General features: G+C 35.9%; 1 pseudogene; it reads right to left on the reverse strand.

Moving 5' to 3' along the window:
* Positions 1–3,011: 3,011 nt before the first annotated feature.
* On the reverse strand, positions 3,012–6,748 carry LOC143401855 (kinesin-like protein KIF2A; annotated as a pseudogene).
* Positions 6,749–7,112: the final 364 nt, after the last annotated feature.

Here is a 7,112-nt window from a genome sequence, read left to right on the forward strand (position 1 = left end):
ATGTTCTTCTTTAAATAAGATCTAAATTAAGTAGATTCCTTGACATCAGCAGTCAATTTATATTTACTAGTTCCTTCATGGTTGTTCTCTCAAAAGACATGCTTAAATTCTTACTCTTCTTTTTTCTGAAAGTTCTTTTTGGAAAAGGTAGACTTTTAATAACTGCTTTGATCACCAGGTTAAGACATCCAATATCAAAGTAGTTAGAAATTCCTGAAAAGACATTAATTGTTAAAAAAAAAAAGACAGCCCATTCATACATAAATATCTAGTGCTTCATTGGGACTTTACTGTTCAAAAGGCCCTGGTCTTTTGAAACTCTCAAAATAAAACACCTACCACAAGATTGTTTTTAGCCTTCTATTAATGAAGCTGGGTGTGGGATAAGAGATGATTCAAAGTCAGACTGAGTAAGAGCCATTGGCAATATTCAGAGCCAGCCAGACTCCATATAAGGAGCCCAAGTGTCCCCCCCCACCCCCAGACATTCTATGTGAATTATTAGTACTTACCCAACACAAACAGATTTTTCATAATGAGAGAACAATTAATGAACATGATGAGAAGGTTATTGCATTCTTTAGACTATGTGTCATGAAGGTAGTTAGCAAATTCCCCCACAATCTTAAAAATAGCCTTCATCATTTGCCGGTATGATGAGAGTTCTCCATTGGGCTTTTCATTTTCATTGGACAACAATATATGACTGATAAGCTATAAATGATACTATTTAATGCTATAAAATACTATTTTTTCATTTATTATGTTTATAGACATCACTATTTGAGTGAAAGTTAGGTTTTCTAAGTGATTAAAAAAAAGCATTTTATTACAGTAGTATTTACTTATGTTATTCCAACAGAATAAAATGCATAAAGCAAAACAGCTGCTATTCTTGATTGCAATTTGTAAAACTGAATTGTTTTGCTGATGTAAATAACTTACTGGAGGACGATGCCACCTTTGGAAAATGCCAAATACCTACTTGTTAAATGCATCAAAGTTATAGCACATCCTAGACTTGTCCAAAGTAGAAGATGTGAGTAACTGACTGCTCTTGACTGACTCTTCCCTGGCAACAGCAATGCCCATTTTGAAAAGAGCCAGGGATCAAGGTAGCATGGCCAGGTAGAAGACACTTTTTATCTAAAGGCAAAATAGCAAAATTCTTCACTGGTGTAGGTTATTTCTATTTTCACACTCATCAGCTTGTATAAGATCCCCTAATTTTAATTTCTTTCTCCTTAATGGGCTGATTCAGATTGTCTTGTTTTGAATGAGGTCTGTTATCTAAGGAATCACCAGAGAAAGAAACTTCTGGGGTTACATGTGTGCATATGGAGGAAATTACATGGGGATTAAATTCATAACCTAACACTTTTGATGTGGCTTCATTACTTTTACCTTTTCTTTTCAGATGGAAAACTTGTAAAAAATTAAAATACAATTTTAATTACTAAATAGCTGCTTGTGATAATAAAGCTAATTTTAAAATTTTCTTCTGAATGATTAAACCACTTTTCCCACTGATGAATGTAGTCTTCCAACCTATATTTGAAAACCTAGATGATTTGTGATTGACTTGGTGGCAACATGTTATTTTTTTTTCCAGCATTTCATTACTTTGTATCATATGCCAACTAGTTTATATTTTAGAATTTTTATAAAGAAAATGTTTAAAAAATCAAAACCACAAGTTGTATGGTTTGAAATATTATAATTTCAGAGTCATTTACATGTAGGATGGAATGGTCCAGTCGCTGTGTCTAGATGCACTGTTAATGATAGGGCACATCCTGTAAAATTAACTAGTCACACACAAAATGTCTAAAACACTAAAAATAAAGGTAATATACACTAAAAAAAAAAATAAGGAATGTAATTCATCTTAGTTGTGCTTCAGAAATTTAGGGTCAATAGCCTCAGTCAAGCACAGAGTGGGACAAGCCAGCACAAATGTCTGGGAGCAGACAAGACACCTGGGAGCCCTGATAAGATGCGCAGGCGTGCAAGGAGTCTAAAACTGCTCAGTCTCGCTACGGAAATTAAACCGCATCAACAAGAAATGCAGTGGCTTCCTCCTACTGTTAACAGCAGGAGTGGAGATCGAGTTCGTGTTCAATGGAGTTGAAGAGGTAAGCAAGCGAGCAGGAATTTTATTAAAAAGGAAGGTGAAAGAAAGACGAAGAACTCCCAGCTCAGCATGACTGAGAGGGGCAAGAGTGCTGTTTAAGTTTTACAACATTGTTTCTTTTAAAGAAGTTGATAAACTCCTCCTGATTGGTTCTTCGCTGTTTCTAAGGGTGTATGCTTTATTAGCAAATTCCCCCATGATCTTAAAAATAGCCTTCATCATCTGCAGGTATGAAGAAAGTTCTCCATTGGGCTTTACATTTTCACTGGACAACAATATATGATTGATAAGCTATAAGTGATATGTGATCTTCTATCACTCTTATACCATTTGTTGATATAGCTTTGTTGATTGGTTCTTGGTATTTCTATTGTTCCACTTGGGCAGGGTGGGATTACATAGTCACTTTCCACAAGTTGACAATTTAGTCCTTTGAGAAACATGTTTTGTAACATGTCAGAGCATGCATGTTTAAATGACTGTTCTTGTGCTTGTTGTCTTATTGATCTTTACTGCCTCCCTTCCCTACTCTATGCTTTTCTGTCTCAGTATTATGGACATCTGAATCAAGTCCCCAAAACTTCATCATTTAGGAAAGAAAATTGGCAAGGATCTCCAAAATTAACCATTATTTGAGTAAATGAAAAAAAAAAGTTCCATCAATTCTGATTCTTGGTTGTGCTACTGGACAAGAAGCGTTTTGTAGACAAAAGATGTTTCACAAAATTGAAATGATATTCAGGTGAAGGGCAAGACATTTTCCATAGACACTAAAATTTTCAAACTTTTCCAATGGCTCTTATAGCTGAACCATTTGCATGTTAGGTCTGGGGATCCTTTAGCATTAGATACTAGTTTAGAGGGCAGTGAGTTTTCTCTAGTAAATTTGCTTGCTGGCTTGTACTTCTTGTAGAGCTTCATGAAAAGATTTCACTTTATCCCACAGCTTAATTAAACTATCTTTTGCTCAAGAATAGCTTCCAGTTGTGTAGCACAGGAATCTACATCATAGTCTACTCCTTCAGTCATCTCTGGGAGACCCTTTTCATCTTCTACCATTGAATAAATTTCTGGAACAATGTCCTGTGATCTTCTATCACTCTTATACCACTCATGAGTCAGTCTTGTGAAATGAAAACAATTTTGGAGAAACCTCTTCATTTTGTTCACAAAGAAGTTTTATATCATATCTGGGAAGGTGTAAGGAGCATCTGCCATAGACATGCTGGGACATGCTGGGACTCACTAAGTTACTGGCCATAAGGAACAGCAGCCATTGAACTGCTTAGTCCTGTCTGCTTGCAACTGATAAAGAGCTATAAGGGGCACTAGCCATAGACATGCTTAGCAATGACTGGTTATAATTGATAGGGAGCACAGCTCTGTGGACATGCACAAAGAACATACCCAATTGCAATATGTCACTGGACATAACCAATGGACATTGAGTTTCACTGGGTGTAACCAATCACCAACATACACTACCAACTTGTAATCATATTTAAATTGCTGGTCCTGCCACATTGAAGAGTGGACATTGGACATCAGTGAGACTGGGTACCTTGCTGTCTGTCCCGAGATTATCTCCACCATTTCCGGACATCCAGTCATCAGCTCGAGAGAACCACCAGACAAGGATAATGTCTGTTCTTTGGCTAAGAGAAGTCATGTGGCATTGGAGGTATTTGGGGGCTTGTGGTTGCCCTAGAATTGTGTGATTGCTTATAGCGTTTAAGTAGTGATTATTGAATTCTAGTTGCGGTGTTCCCGCACACCCAACACTTTTTGCATTGATTGTTTATATTTGATGATTGGTGTGATCGAATATACGCTTGCATTTAAAGATAATCTGCCTCCGAATAATTATTTATAGCACTGCTTGTGACAGAAGGGAACTTCACACACCCCACTGTGTTTCTAAATCCTTAATCTGCTTTGTAGAATGATGCATTATTGGATCATGTCACTGAATAAGAATAAATAATGGTCAATAATGGTCAGGCAGTCATGGTTATGGACCCCAATTAAAGTCTTGTTCAAATGCAAAGACTATACCAGACTAACGGTGAAAACATTAATGGACCCTTTTCTTTTTTCATATATACAGACCATGAGACTTATCTACAGGAAAATTCCAGCCAACTTCTTTATCCCAGAGCAGTTGAAATATGGAAGGTGGGAATGACCCTGGATAGGAATTACAGAGAAGATGAAAACTCAAATACCAAAAGACACAGCCAATGACTTTGATACTTTATCATTGTCTGTTCAACACAGATTTTGATCGACACTCATAACCCCCAAAATTATGTAAGCCCCTAGGCTAGCACACCAAAATGGATTTTCCTGATATTAGGTCCCTTCCAGCATTATAGGAGTTCTATCTCTTCTCTTTTCCTTAAATAAATCGTACCCTGTTTAGTCTTCGCTTCTGTTATTGTCCGCAGACTTATTCTTCAAATTTTCAAGACATGAACCTAGAAAGAAATTGGTAGAGCAGAGAATCTAGTTTCATCTCAAAATTCCAGTTTTATCACCAGTCATGGTTGTATCAACAGTCAATTCTTTCACCCTGTTTGCACAATTAATGTAATAAGAGTATTTTTGAAGGATGCTATTCCTAGACAGATTGTGGAAATTGCACAGATATGAGTTATACTATATGAATGAACCTCTTAACACCTGAGTGAGTTTATTTTTGGGAAAGGAATATAAGGTTTATTACTACCTAAGGTTCTGATGCACTCCTTGAGTACTAAAAGGATTTATTAATTTCAAATCTTTAGGCCCAGTTTGCCTGTTTGCACTGAATTTGTCATCTCCCCTTTTCATTCCCAGGCAAATTGATGAGAGAATATTTGCCATGTAGTTTATCTTTCCTTCTGAGAATGATCTGAAACAGTATATTGTTCCAAGATAAATGTGCATTTGCACATGTTTGGTTATGTCAATGAGTTGCAGTACATTATTATTACATTTGACTTCCTGTTCCCATAATCCCACCTCTTGAACCTGATATTTCCGGTCTTTAAGAACTTTTAATTTTGTTTTTCTATTTAGTAAGTCAAACTCCTTTCCACTACAAATTTCAAAAACATTTGCACATACTTGAAGTTGTAGCTTCTTATGGATTGTCTTCTTTACCATTAAAATGAATTGCTAATGCATAAATGCCTTTAGAGCAATCTTTGTTCTTTCCTAAAGAGACACCACCCATAGTGTGAGTTTTTTCACTTCATTCGCCCATAAGCAAAGCTCCTAGCCATTCTTTTTTAAAAAATTATTTCTTCTAGTGGTCTAGCAGTAAACCAGTAAGCCATTTCATTAGGAGCTGAGTCATCAAAGTCATGATCAAAATCGAATATTTTCTAGGTACCTTGTTAAATCTCCTATCTGTTTGGGTTCATGTACCATCAGAATATCTTTTCAGGGGTGGGGGGTTTTTAGAGCAAGATCGTTCATTTGACGTTCTTTTTTTATTGAGTGGTTTGTTTTATTGTACAAACACTTTTCCTATATTTATGGTCCATAATCCAAGCTTCCTCTAATGTTTCTGACCATACACATAATATCTTTTATTTTGATCATATTTACTTAATATTTTATCTATCTATTTATTTATTTTGCATTACAATTCTTAATACACCTTTATACCACAATTTATCATATCTCTGATTGTATATAAGGTGTGTTGACAGGAAATTCACATAATTTCTTTTTATTTTTTTAATTTTAATTAATTAATTAATTAATTAATTGTGTGTGTGTGTGTGTGTTACTGGGGATTGATCTCAGGGACACTGGAACACTGAACCACATCCCCAGACCTATTTTGTATTTTATTTAGAGACAGGGTCTCACTGAGTTGCTAAGCACCTCATCATTGCTGAGGCTGGCTTTGAACTTGTGATCTTCCTGCCTCAGCCTCTGGAGCTGCTGTGATTACAGGTGTGCACCACTGTGCTCAGCTCATACATATAATTTCATAACTTGGATTTTTTCCCCTCTGAGTTCTTGCTGTTGCAATTTCCTATTTTCTCATTTTTTTCTTGTAATTATTCTACTTCTTTTCCACAATTTGATTTTCTACACAGAGGGGCTCCATTTTCCTTACTTCCATCCTTCCTTCCTTCTTTCATACCTTCTTCCTTCCTTTCTTCTTTCCTTTTTTCTTTCCTTTCTTTCTTCAGCTTGAACTGGAGATAGATCTGCTACACTACCATTCTGTTATGCAGAGAAAGACTGTTGAGGAAGTTGACTAGGCTGAGCATGTTCAGAACCAATCACTGTGTCATCTTTTGGAGGAGAGTCATTTTTAATAGATTTTATAATCTGTTGATACTTTATAATGTTGTTTATTTTGACTGAGGATGTTGGAGGTATTTCTAGGCTGGGTTCAGTTTCTTCATCAGGAACAAGGTCAGGGTTAAGTGAAAAGATGCTTTCCAGATCAACCTCTTTGCCTTTTGTGACTCCATTTTCTACCCATTCAACAGTTACACTTTAGTTATCATCACTTAAAGATGTTTCCCTTGCTTGCAGCATTCGGCTATGGCTCCACTTGATTTCCATGGAAATCCTGATTTGGATCTTGCTGAAGTTGGTTGTTGCCATCACCTCATTTCAAGTCTTTAAAATATTTTCAAATGAAATTCATATGTCTGTTTGTGTTCTACCAACCCTGTGTCTTGAGGGAAAAAATTGTTAACTCCACTTGTAGGATATTAGGGACTCAGAAGAAACCCAATATTAGAAATATTTTACCTAAATATTGCATATTCTGTAGGAATTATCTATAAAGAAAAATAAAAGGGAGTTGGTTATTTCACTAAACTACAGGGATTCTTCTCTAGTAAGAAAAGTAGAAGTTATCTCACAAGAGGAGGTAAGAGAAAGTTCAGGTTACAGAGCATAGTAACACCCTGTACTTTCAGGCAAGGCAATTAATAATTAATTTCATTTATCCAACAAATATATT

Source organism: Callospermophilus lateralis, chromosome 6 (genome assembly GCF_048772815.1).
Source record: "Callospermophilus lateralis isolate mCalLat2 chromosome 6, mCalLat2.hap1, whole genome shotgun sequence".
Taxonomy (NCBI): Eukaryota; Metazoa; Chordata; class Mammalia; order Rodentia; family Sciuridae; genus Callospermophilus; species Callospermophilus lateralis.